The sequence below is a fragment of the Garra rufa genome, chromosome 12 (assembly GCF_049309525.1).
Source record: "Garra rufa chromosome 12, GarRuf1.0, whole genome shotgun sequence".
In the NCBI taxonomy this organism is placed as follows: Eukaryota; Metazoa; Chordata; class Actinopteri; order Cypriniformes; family Cyprinidae; genus Garra; species Garra rufa.
The window spans coordinates 11,621,112-11,634,913 of NC_133372.1; the positions used below are offsets into that span (position 1 = coordinate 11,621,112).

Below are 13,802 nucleotides of genomic sequence, written 5' to 3' on the forward strand. Positions count from 1 at the left end.
TTATGTGGAGGAGTTTATCATATATAGCCACCTGGCACCGTGTGATGAGACCATGCTGAAGGAGTGTTTCTGGAGTGGACTCGACCCAGAGATCAGTTGCAACCTACCTGAAGAAGACCCCAGTTGGACTCTCGCACAATTCATCGACTTTGTCATGTCCTATTGTAAATCTCCGTTTACTGTGGGTGAGGTTGAGTCCACTCACAAGATGGTTGCCAGCCCAGAGCCACAGCACAGGATGTCTGCTAGCCTAGAGCCACAGCACAAGATGTCTGCTAGCCTAGAGCCACAGCACAAGATGTCTGCTAGCCCAGAGCCACAGCGCAAGATGGCTGCCCTTCCAGAGTCTGTTCACAAGATGGCTGCCCTTCCAGAGTCTGTTCACAAGATGGCCGCCCTTCCAGAACCTGTTCGCAAGATGGCTGTCCTTCCAGAACCTGTTCGCAAGATGGCTGCCCTTCCTGAGCCTGTTTACAAGATGGCCGCCACGCCAGAGCCTGTCGCTAAGATGGCCGCCACGCCAGAGCCTGTCGCTAAGATGGCCGCCACGTCAGAGCCTGTCGTTAAGATGGCCGCCACGTCAGAGCCTGTCGTTAAGATGGCCGCCACGCCAGAGCCTGTCGCTAAGATGGCCGCCACGTCAGAGCCTGTCGCTAAGATGGCCGCCAAGTCAGAGCCTGTCGTTAAGATGGCCGCCACGCCAGAGCCTGCCCCCAAGATGGCCGCTACATCTACACTTTATCGTGTCAACTCCGTTTCAAGAGGGTTGGTGTCTAGCGTGGAGGACCCACCGCTGCTATCGGCTCGAGCAGCTGGTCTCCCCAAACTCACATTAGCCAAGTCAGCGCCCGCTAACGTCATATCTGCTTCTCCTGAACCTGCACCAGTTGCTGTTCCTGCACAGTCAAGTCATATCACAGCTGCTGTTCCTGCCAAGGCAAGTCACTTCACAGCTACTGTTCCTGCTAAGTCAAATCGCCTCACAGCTGCTGTTCCTGCCAAGTCAAATCACACCTCGGATGCTCTTCCTGCAAAATCAAGTTATGTCACAACTGCTGTTCCGACAAAGTCAAGTCAGGTCGTAGCCGCAATCCCTGTACCAAGTCAAGTCGCAGGTGTATTTTCAAAGCCAAGTTTAGTCGCAGCTGTTCCTTCAGAGTCAAGTCAAGACACAGCAGCACTTCCTAATTCAAGCCAAGACACTATACCACTTCCTGAGTCAAGTCAAGCAGCACTTCCTGAATCAAGTCTAGACACCCCAACACTTCCAGATTCTAAGCAAGTTACAGCAGCACTTTCAGAGTCACATCAAGACACCACAATACCTCCTGAATCAAGTCAAGTCACAGCCATTCCCTTCGAGCCTAGTCAAGTCACAGTCGCTCCTGTCACGCCTAGTCAAGTCACAGTCATCCCTTCAAGGTCAAGCGATGTCACGCCCGAGCATCTAGAGCAGACGCTTCTAAGCCTCACACCCTCAAGGATGATGGCCATTGCCCTTTTAAGTGGAGGCAGCTCTCGTTGCAGATCCTCGTGATGGGACTCTGCTCATCAATGAACTCTCTGTCTGCTCTGTCACGGCTATGGAGGCCGTTCCTGAGATTCCTGTCTGTCCTGTCACGGCTATGGAGGCCATTCCTGAGATTCCTGTCTATCCTGTCACGGCTATGGAGGCCGTTCCTGAGTATCCTGTCTATCCTGTCACGGCTATGGAGGCTGTTCCTCAGTTTCCGGTCCCCTCTGTCCCGGCCAAGGAGGCTGTCTATGAACTCTCTGCCCGACCTCTCATGGCCTGGTGTCCTCCTGCTCCTTCTGCTCTGCCCTGGTGGGCTCCTGCTCCTTCTGCTCCGCCCTGGTGGGCTTCTGCTCCTTCTGCTCTGCCCCGGTGGGCTTCTGCGTCGCCCTGGTGGGCCCCTGATCCATCTAGCCGCCTCTGCCCTGGTTTCTCGCTCTGCTTCAGTCCCGTTTGTCTTACCTCATGGACCTGGCCCCCCAGCCTGCCCCCGCGATCTACCACATGTCCAGCCAAGCTAAACACGCGCGTGGTTCGTGGTTGTTCCCTCACGTTGTATTTTGGCCTTATAAATGTTACAAACTGCGATCTTTGTGTCATCTTCACTCACACCAAAGACGTTTACACGCGACTGTGAGTGCGCGGCTGCGCGCGCGTGGCTGTGACATAATTGTATGCGCCGCTGGCAATAAAAGGATCGGCTAGGAATCGGCAAGAGGACAAATTGACCGGCCGGTCACCGATCCGGGCCGATCATGCGAAAATCGGACGATTCCGATCACTAGCCGATCAATTGGTGCATCTCTAGTTTATTGAGACGAAAGTCATAGTAGTTAGTTACTAGCAGGGCTGGATATTAACACAAATTTCACAATTCGCTTCGATTTCTCCTTGCTTGCAATTTGATTCAATTCCATATTGATTATTTTGGATATATATCAGGTACAGTATATGGCAAATTTTCTCAAGGAAAAAAAATCTCAACTAATGCTGTAAAATATACACAAGAGTCACTTTTAAAATACTAACTTGACAATTACATAATTATATTTCCACTCCAATTAGTTTTTTGAAATATAAACATTTAATAGGTGATTGTAAAAAAAACTTGACGGATTTATTTAAACTTAATTTAAATATTGAAGAACAGTAAGAAATATAATGAATATGTAATATGGCATATACAGTTAAAGTCAAAAGTTTACATACACCTTGCAGAATCTGCAAAATGTTAATTATAAGAGGGAGCATACAAAATGCATGTTATTTGTTATTTAGTACTTACCTGAAAAAGATATTTCACATAAATTTGTTAACATTTATCCCACAATAAAAATAAAAATAATAATTGAATTTATAAAAATTACCCTTTTCAAAAGTTCACTCACAAACATTCACTGATGCTTCAGAAGGAAACATGACGCATTAAGAGTCGGGGTGAAAACTTTTTGAATTTGAAGATCAGGGTAAATTTAATTTATTTTGTCTTCTGGAAAACATGTACGTACTTTCCGTAGCTTCTGAAAGGTGGTACTAAATGAAAAAATTAGGCAAAATAAGGAAAATTTACACATCTTCATTTTGTTCAAAATATTACACTCCTGGCTCTTAATGCATTGTGTTTCCTTCTGGAGCATCAGTGAGTCCATCAGCTGTCCTCAGTGTGAAAAGATGAATCTCAAAATCATACAGTCTGTTGGAAATGGTTACATAAAAATGCTGAAAATGCAAAGAATATTTGGGACCAGAAGGACTTTCCTGAAGAACAGCGGGCAGTTTAACTGTTCAGGACAAACAAGGGACTCATGAACAACTATCACAAAAAACAACAAAAAACAGCTGTGGATCATTCAGGTAACAACACAGTATTAAAAAACATTATGTGAAATATCTTATTCAGGTCAGTACTAAATAAAAAAAATAACATGCATTTTATATGATCCCTCTTATTTTGGTAAAACAATTGACATTTTTCAGATTCATCAAGGTGTATGTAAACTTTTGACTTCAACTGTATTTAGCAAAATGCTCCTCTAGAATTTATTTCTCTGAGGTAAATTTGACGTTATGAGATATTGTTTACAAGTAGCTATATTCAAGTCCTTATGCGGTTGAAACACTGTGATTACACGAGACAGAATATGGATTTCGTTAAGTTGTACTCTTTCTTTTAACATACCTTCGGATTTTCATTCGTGTTTATTTCCTGCTGTAATATTAACTGGTGTTACAGCAAAAGAGATGATCAGTTCATGTGCGCTTTGCGTTGTCGCTTCTTTTGAACTGAGGAGCTACAGTGACCAGTCACTCCACATTAAACCACGTCAAAAGCAGCATTTATTGTTTGAATATCGTAATAAAATGGACAGAATATGAAATCTGAGACTTTGTTTCATATCAAAAGTAACAAAGCACAAAGCTTATTGCGATTTATTGGATTTGATGCACCCTGCAATGTTCCATTAACTGAAAACAGGCTAGACTAATCGATTCTTGGGATTTAAGCATCCATATCATTTTGTAAAAATGAGAATCGACTAAAATCAATATTTTTACCCAGTAAGAATTAGTTCCCAAACAAAATTGAGACATTTGTGATGTTAAGTCATCATACAAATTCACAGGTCAGAGTCCAACAAACATTAACTATTTCCAGCAGAATGCAACACTTGTCTGCATTAACTTGTGGTTTATGTCTCCGGTGTTTGCATGCATAATCAAAGTTAACGGAGGGAACAGTTTAGTGTCATCACGGCTTTACACTATAAGTACGTACACACAAAAACAGCCAAACAATTACTAAGTTAAAAGTTACACAAGTAGAGAACTTGGTGCCCCTTGGTGACTATGTCAGAACTATGCCCTGTGGAGGTTGTAGATTCAATCCCAGGTAGGATGATCGAGTACTGAGTTGCTGAGATTACAAAACTGCAATTTCCTTTACACCCTTGAGCAAGACACTTAACCCCAGGGAGATTTTGCTACAGCTAGACTCTCCTGCCAATTAGTGCGGTATATGTCACTTACACTTTGAGTGCAGGATGATAATCCTGCGCAAAGCTGACTAAAAATATTTTAGTCCTGCTTAAAAGTATATCCTGGCATAGTTTGCTCCGAGTGTAGGAACAGGATTTCTGTGGTTCAGAATATAGCCACCCTTAGTCATATAGGTGACGTCAATTCCTACTTTTGCTGTGAAGTGTTTGGCTGATGTGGAGTCGATGAGTGAGATGACGCAGAAGTATGCAAGATCAAAGCCTCAAAGAAACGTTGGAGGCTGAGGATGTCAAAAACGCTGAACCAAACACATTCAATATCAAAAAAGAAAATTCCTTAGGAATTCCTTTTGCATTAGAACAAACACACCTCAGATACCCCACGCAACTGACAGATGTATAATACTTTGCATATGTTTTTTTTGTTCAGTATTTATTAAATTAAATAAATCAGGCTTTTACGGTGGATAAATAAATACACAAATATACCTCGATTTTATTATTATTTTAATCATTTTGGTGCAGTGGCTGATGGTCCACAGAAGACATAGATTCGATTGTTTTTCAGGTTTTTGTTTTGATTGTGTTGCTAATTCAGAGGCCTTGAAAATTTGCATATCAAATATGATACGGAAGGCTTTATAGGATTAAGGTTGAACACAGCAAAGACAACAATGCAATCGTCAGAGTCAATGTCATCTCTGCTGAAAGCTTTCAGCATTTCAGCTGATTTGATTTGATGCAAAGCTTCCAGAGCATTCTGATGGTGCTGTGCCACGTTTGGCTCCATCGCTCAATGACAGGAGCAGGAGTCAAGTGGCTTCTATGAAGCTCTGAACAACAGGGAAACACATCACTTCCTTTTATCAGAGTCAAAGCTTTGCTCTCTGTCTGAACTGCAGCGCAAAAAGACCCTTAGCTCAAAATACTTCATCTTGCGCCAGCTCTTCAGCCCGTCAATCAAGTTTCGTCCTCAGAGAAGGGAATGGAAGAATGAGAAAATATCGGAAATAGAATGTGCAGAAGAGAGAGGGCCAATTTGACAGCTTGCGTTCACTAAAGCTGCTAAGGCTGAGTTTTCCTGCTTGAAGTGGTGCTTAATCTTTCAGTTCTGACAGTCTTCCATTTAGGGTGAATGTAAAAAAATGACGTGAACTCAGAAAAAAATGAGAAGGAAGAGCAACATGTTAAAAATATGCACGAAGTGATACATTAAAGAGCCCACTCATGCATTTAAGGAAGGATTACTTTAATGAGACACAAGAGTAGTCATAAGGGTACACCGCCTGCCAAAAATGATTAATGGCTTTGACCTTTTGACCTTTCCCCCTCCCCCACGCCCCTCCCCCCTGGGGCCCACCCACGTAGAGCATGACCACGTGTTTGTCCCCGCGCTGAACTAGTGAACTCTACTGACCTTGTTTGATGGATTGACCAGGTGCGACGTCAACGGATGACAGGTTTATGGGTTGTTGTGAGGATTTATGAAGGGGTATACCGGGTGTTGCGTCAACGGGATGACGGGTTTACGGTTGTAGCGAAAATTTACAACATGCTTACCCCGGTGTTGAACCATCCAATGACGGGTTTAAGGTTGTACCGACAAATTTATGAGCTGCTTACCCCGGTGTTGAACCGTCCAATGACGGGTTTACGGTTGTTGTACCAAATTTACAATGGGGAGTTACCCGGTATCGCGTCAAGCTATATCCCCCAGGGATGGTGATATATGTTGTTTGCGCCGGGTAGTCCGGTGTTGCGCCATCAGGGTAGAGAACTATATCCTGTTTGCGTGTCCATCCGTTGTTGGGTGAGGAATGAAGCTCTGAAGAATGTTTTACGGTCTAGTCCTACATCAGTTGTAGGGAGGGGCGTTTATGTATGCTTATTACAAAAAGATGAGTATAAACAATTATAAAACAAGTGCAAATAATACTAAACATAAAATCATAATCATAATATAAATAATATTTTTATCATTAAAAAATTCCCTTACCTTTTTACAGTCTAGGGTAAAAAATTGTCTCCGTCTGCGTGCGTGTGTCTGTGGCCCTCTTTGGTCTCATATTCCCTCATCAGTGTGCTTGTGTGCAACAAGAGCACAGAGGCCCATTTGACCTCTTTGACCTCATACTCCCCTCCTCAGCATGCGTGTGTGCAACAAGAGCGCATGTTAACAAAACCATTTGAACATCTTATATGTAAAAGTATCCGTACATGTAATGGCTGTATATAAAATGCTTTTCAGCAATATAATAATAGGAAATCTGTTTAAGAGTAAAATCTGCTCTATTTGAGAGGGGCTAGTCTGTGTCTCACAACCATTTTCGCAGTGGATTCGAATTAGTTCTTACTTCGCCCTACGGTATACCACTGTTTTAAGAAATCTGTGGATCGGATTACTGTGTGAAAGAGAGGGTTTGCAAACATTTTAAATGTAATACATTTATTTTACTAGTTATTTTTAATAAACGAAATGCAACTTATTCCTCCTGGCTTAAGCTTACATTTTAGCTGAACCATAATTTATTTCACATCAAACACAAAGTCTTTTATTTTATCCATAACCGCACGATAAAATATATCAACAAAGTCTTTCTGTAATGTTTTAAAAATATAAATGATAACACTTGGGCCCAACAGTGTAGCTTAATCATGTATACATTCAGTCCTCCAAGTCGTATTCTCTTCTATAAAAAAGAAATGAATATAAACGATGTGATCACACATGATATAAAACAAAGCAAAACATTTACACTAGATTTTAGGTAACGGCAAGTATTGTAATGGGGAGCCAGCAATGTCAAAATAAGTAAAGGGGAAAAATGTATTTAAACAGACCAAACCATATGGATTATGGGTGACCTGGACATGCCTGGGCATGTCAGTTTGATACTTTGAAACCCCTTAACCTACCCAATCACAGTAAACTTTCTCTATTTCTATATTTTTTAATAAACATTATTTACTATATTTTTATAAAGTTTTTGTACTCTACAAAGTGAACACCTACCCGTCACACAAAAAGTTCAACCTACTTCCATTTGTAGTAAAATATTTTAAGTCATTTAAATTATTATAGTAGGACTCAAGACATTTCATCATAAATCACATTTATGTTGTTATATCAATGTAATATCCAAATTATTAGAAAAATGTGTGATCTGATAAGTCCTTTAAACATTTCAACCTAAAAAGTGACTCAAGTACAAACACTCACACAAACAAACATGAAAAATAAAACACAAAACACAAACAAACATGCAAACTAAAAACTAAAAAGCAAACACGACGCAAACTCAAACACAAACAAACATGCAAACTAAAAACTAAAAAGCAAACACGACACAAACACAAAACACAAACAAACATGCAAACTAAAAACTAAAAAGCAAACACAACACAAACTCAAACACTCACACAAACAATCATGCAAACTAAAAACTAAAAAGCAAACACAACACCAACTCAAACACAAAACACAAACAAACATGCAAACTAAAAACTAAAAAGCAAACACGACACAAACTCAAACACAAAACACAATCATGCAGACTAATACACAAACATACATGCAAAATAAAACACAAAAAGCAATCACATGATGCAAACTCAAACACACACACACACACACACAAAAAAAAGCAAAAGACAAATTAAAAACATGTAAAATATTGTCACTAAAATTTTAAACAAGTATTTTTGTTTTCTCAAAACACAAACATGTACGATCACGCTGCTCACGTATTATTGTAGCAAAACATCAGCAGCATTCCCAAACCCCCTCAGACCTCAGAGGGTTAAAACAGATGGTAATGCAAATATAATTATACATGACATCAAAGTATCAAACATGTTACTAAATCATTCATTGTACATTGTACTTAAACATGTATTCAACATTTAAGTTTATTGAACCCATAACCCACTTATTTTAAAGATGATATTAAACATTTCCATGTTTATAAAAATAAACATTTACAATACTTTTAGACGGTCATGTATATAAAACATAGTAACAAACATGTCACTTCAGCAAAACAAATCATTATACAACGTTCATTTTATATTTTTAAGTTTATTGAAGTTATAAAACATAGTAACAAACATGTTACTACATCGAAACAAATCATTCGTCGCTCATCTTAAACATGTATTCAACATTTAAGTTTATTGAACACATAATTCGCTTATTTTAAAGATGATACTTAACATTTCCATGTTTATAAAAATAAACCTTTACAATACTTTTAGGCGATCATAAATACAAAACATAGTAACAAACGTTACTAGAGCAAAACAAATCATTATACAACGTTCATTTTATATTTTTAAGTTTATTGAAGTGATAAAACATAGTAACAAACATGTTACTACAGCAAAACAAATCATTCATCGTACATCTTAAACATGTATCCAACATTTATTGAGGTTTTGATCTTATAAAACACATCATGTACTTATTTTAAAGACGATACTAAACATCTCCATGTTTATAAAAATAAACCTTTACAATACTTTTAGGTGATCATACATTTAAAACATAGTAACAAACATGTTACTACACCAAACAAATCATTATTCAACGTTCATTTTTATTTTTAAGTTTATTGAAGTGATAAAACATAGTAACAAACATGTTACTACAGCAAAACAAATCATTCATCGTACATCTTAAACATGTATCCAACATTTATTGAGGTTTTGAACTTATAAAACACATCATGCACTTATTTTAAAGATGATAATACACATCTCCGTGTCTTTTATAAGAAGAAACCAAATGCATCTTCTTCGAATACTCGCTGACTTTACACGTAAATCACACAACACATGTGAGGAGTGTCTTCTAGGGCTCTCCTGGGAATATACAGTTGTTCTGAAAAAGCTAAATGAAAAACATTCGGACGCATACGAGACTCCCAATGTAAGGAGAAATCTCCACAGCCCATCTCATGGATGCTTGCAACTAATCGCGAAACACACAACATTATTTTACACTCACTGTTTTAATTTGTTTATTCAATTATTTAACACACATACTTACATTCAAATTTTACGCCTAATATACTGGTACTTTTACTTTTATCAGTCTGATAAATGTGTGGACAATACTGTACATGATAAAATGGCAATCATGCTACCGAGTAAATTAGACACAAGTAAAAATATTGTCACTAAAATTTTAAACAAGTATTTTTGTTTTCTCAAAACACAAACATGTACGATCACGCTGCTCACGTATTATTGTAGCAAAACATCAGCAGCATTCCCAAACCCCCTCAGACCTCAGAGGGTTAAAATAGATGGTAATGCAAATATAATTATACATGACAACAAAGTATCAAACATGTTACTAAATCATTCATTGTACATTGTACTTAAACATGTATTCAACATTTAAGTTTATTGAACCCATAACCCACTTATTTTAAAGATGATATTAAACATTTCCATGTTTATAAAAATAAACATTTACAATACTTTTAGACGGTCATGTATATAAAACATAGTAACAAACATGTCACTTCAGCAAAACAAATCATTATACAACGTTCATTTTATATTTTTAAGTTTATTGAAGTTATAAAACATAGTAACAAACATGTTACTACAGCTAAACAAATCATTCATCGTACATCTTAAACATGTATCCAACATTTATGTTTATTGAACACATAATTCGCTTATTTTAAAGATGATACTTAACATTTCCATGTTTATAAAAATAAACCTTTACAATACTTTTAGGCGATCATAAATACAAAACATAGTAACAAACGTTACTAGAGCAAAACAAATCATTATACAACGTTCAATTTATATTTTTAAGTTTATTGAAGTGATAAAACATAGTAACAAACATGTTACTACAGCTAAACAAATCATTCATCGTACATCTTAAACATGTATCCAACATTTATTGAGGTTTTAATCTTATAAAACACATCATGTACTTATTTTAAAGACGATACTAAACATCTCCATGTTTATAAAAATAAACCTTTACAATACTTTTAGGTGATCATACATTTAAAACATAGTAACAAACATGTTACTACAGCAAACAAATCATTATTCAACGTTCATTTTTATTTTTAAATTTATTGAAGTGATAAAACATAACAAACATGTTACTACAGCAAAACAAATCATTCATCGTACATCTTAAACATGTATCCAACATTTATTGAGGTTTTGAACTTATAAAACACATCATGCACTTATTTTAAAGATGATAATACACATCTCTGTGTCTTTTATAAGAAGAAACCAAATGCATCTTCTTCGAATACTCGCTGACTTTACGCGTAAATCACACAACACATGTGAGGAGTGTCTTCTAGGGCTCTCCTGGGAATATACAGTTGTTCTGAAAAAGCTAAATGAAAAACATTCGGACGCATACGAGACTCCCAATGTAAGGAGAAATCTCCACAGCCCATCTCATGGATGCTTGCAACTAATCGCGAAACACACAACATTATTTTACACTCACTGTTTTAATTTGTTTATTCAATTATTTAACACACATACTTACATTCAAATTTTACGCCTAATATACTGGTACTTTTACTTTTATCAGTCTGATAAATGTGTGGACAATACTGTACATGATAAAATGGCAATCATGCTACCGAGTAAATTAGACACAATGTTTTAAATGCTACTAAGCCAGATTATTCCTACTTCTTAACATTTAAAATTTTACTCTGAGGTTCCAACGCAGGGGAACCGGGTAAGATTTGTTAATCCTTCAACATATTTTATATATATATATATATATATATATATATATAGAGCTTTTTCTAATTGTATCAGCTGAGCTTGTTTCAACTGTTTATAGTCAATTTAGAGTAGAGTAATAGAGTCAACCTTATCGTCCTTGCTATTCCCCACATACAAACCATAAGCAACAACCTAAATTCAATAAAACCAGTTACACATCATGTAAGAAAGGCCTCATAACGCATACAGTCAAGCAGTATCCGCAACTTCTCTTGATTTGGTGTCATCGCTCTTACATTTGCAACTGATTCAGTGGGTAGGTCAAGATCATCAATAATGTTCTTCACTTTTGAACTAGCTTACTGTTTTTTCCTTTTAGGAAGATCTGACAACCTGAGAATACGAAAAGAAAAAGGATATTGGAAAAAAATAAAATATAGAATAGAAAGAAAAAAAATTACTTCAACCTTGTACTGACCTCTGTTCACAGTCTTTATCAGGTTTCTGATCTGAAACATTAGGGAAACAAAGACTGTTAAGGACAATCCATGCGCTACAACATGCTATCTTATTCAGTGTACAGTTTGCCTTCAGCGGTTATGTGGATGTGTCCAAAATATGAGGCCATCATAAAAATACAACCCCATAAATAAATAAAACAGCTTATATAAAATTTACTTTGGGGCTTTACTTTAGACTCCAGATGTACACGATCAACATTATCTAACGGTTAAGCAACTCCATCTAATTACCATTTTTAATAGTTTCATATACCAACATTTATTTGCTTGTTTGTTTGTTTGTTGTAGACAATGTACATGTATTACACTTACAATATACCATCACATTTGATTTGCCAGACGTTGCAGAAGTCATAGTCATTGTAACGGAGCCTAGACTTGATCCAGTTATGACAGGGGCATATATAATACCGCCATTAGACGTGGAGCTCTTGCCTTTTTACAGAAAATGGGTCAATTAATATATTAGTTAATTGTACATCTGATAATGATTCTCCATTATTAATATATAAATCACACTAACGTTTTACATGGATGCACGATGGTCCTTGTCTTGAAGTCTCTGTTGAATTAAAAAAAAGTGTTATTTTGAATGGCAAAAATCAGGCTATGGACTGTATTGCAATCCACCTACTTTACTGAGATATGTATTTAAAAGTAGTCCTATTCATAGCACAGGTCTTTACTATGCAAGGCAGTTCGGTTACCTGTCACTAAAGTTGAACTAGGGCCTATCTAAAGACACTTGTGGGCACCCAGCTAAAACTCAGGACTAAAAATCCATCCTTCTTCTTTAGATCATATTATATCTATAACAAATCACTGTTAATGTACACAGATTTCACACTAGGCTGTATGACGTTTGTATGTTTTAGCCTAAATGAAATGTTTCATATATACCCCTAGGTTCACTTTATAAACGGACTTTAATTTTTATGAAGGTATGCAGTAGGCATTATGCACCCATTACGGTCCAAAAACGCACTTTTGCAAACCAACTTGACTGTAGTGTCCGCTGTTTTGATCCATTTTTGGTCGGGAGAAAATTCATTTACATCATCTTCTTTCAGCAAATCTAGAAATTTTCGACACATAGAATAAAAAAGAAAAAAAGAAAAAGAAGTGCTATAACCTTGTATCGGCATCGGTTTAGAGTCTCCATCAGGCTTCTGATCTGAAACATTAGGGAAACAAAGATTATTACTAAGGACACTCAATACATGCACTACAACAATCTCATCTCTACATGCAGTCATCATCATACCCAGAATCTCCCTAGTGGTCACGCTGATTGTCTCTTTGCTGTTAACACAGACGTCTGTCACATCAGGCCGTGTTTCCTTTTTCAGGCTTCTTACAATCTTCATTTCGTTCTTAAGGTTTGTTTCACGCTTAGTATCTCCCGTACAATCATGATTCGGATCGCGCTCATCGACGATGACCTTGTTCATCGGTTTGATCATTTGTCCTTTGTAATACGGTTTAAACATAGAGTCTACGACGACTTTTACACCGCACATTTTTTCTGCGGCACAGCTGCACTCAGATTGATCATCCGTAGCAGCGCCAGACCTACAGTTGTTCTCCATCAGGTTCGGCGTAGTTTCAGACATTCTTTTCAGAATTCAGTTTTCTCCAAGACGTAGCCGTTTCCTAGAATTTCGGATTTGACCGTTTACTCCGCGAACCCCCAAAGTGTTATAAGCGGAAAAATTGCAGCAGAGCCGTGGTTCAGTAAAACAGGGTTATTGTTGTTGTTTTTGATCAACAAGACGTTGCAGTAGGTTTCGGCTTCCAAACCTGGTTATGTTCACAGTGTCGGGTGAACTCAGTTACTGCAGAGTTGATGAGGACAGCAGTTGCTGGTTTTACAGATAGGGTCCACCCACACCCTTGTTGTAAGGTCTAAGAGGGTTGTGGCTGGAAGGCTTGAAAATCAGTCAAGCACACAAGATAAGTTTCGTTCAAGATAGTTATAATATTTTGATTAAAGATTATAGACTCAAAAAATAAGAGCCACGAACCAAGTGGTAACTATTATAC

At 37.7% G+C, this 13,802-nt stretch overlaps 1 protein-coding gene across 2 annotated transcripts in view; it reads right to left on the reverse strand.

Moving 5' to 3' along the window:
* Positions 1-13,802, reverse strand: part of gulp1b (GULP PTB domain containing engulfment adaptor 1b) — a 105,326-nt gene that overhangs the window by 34,460 nt on the left and 57,064 nt on the right. The gene's annotated exons all lie outside the window — the stretch shown is intronic.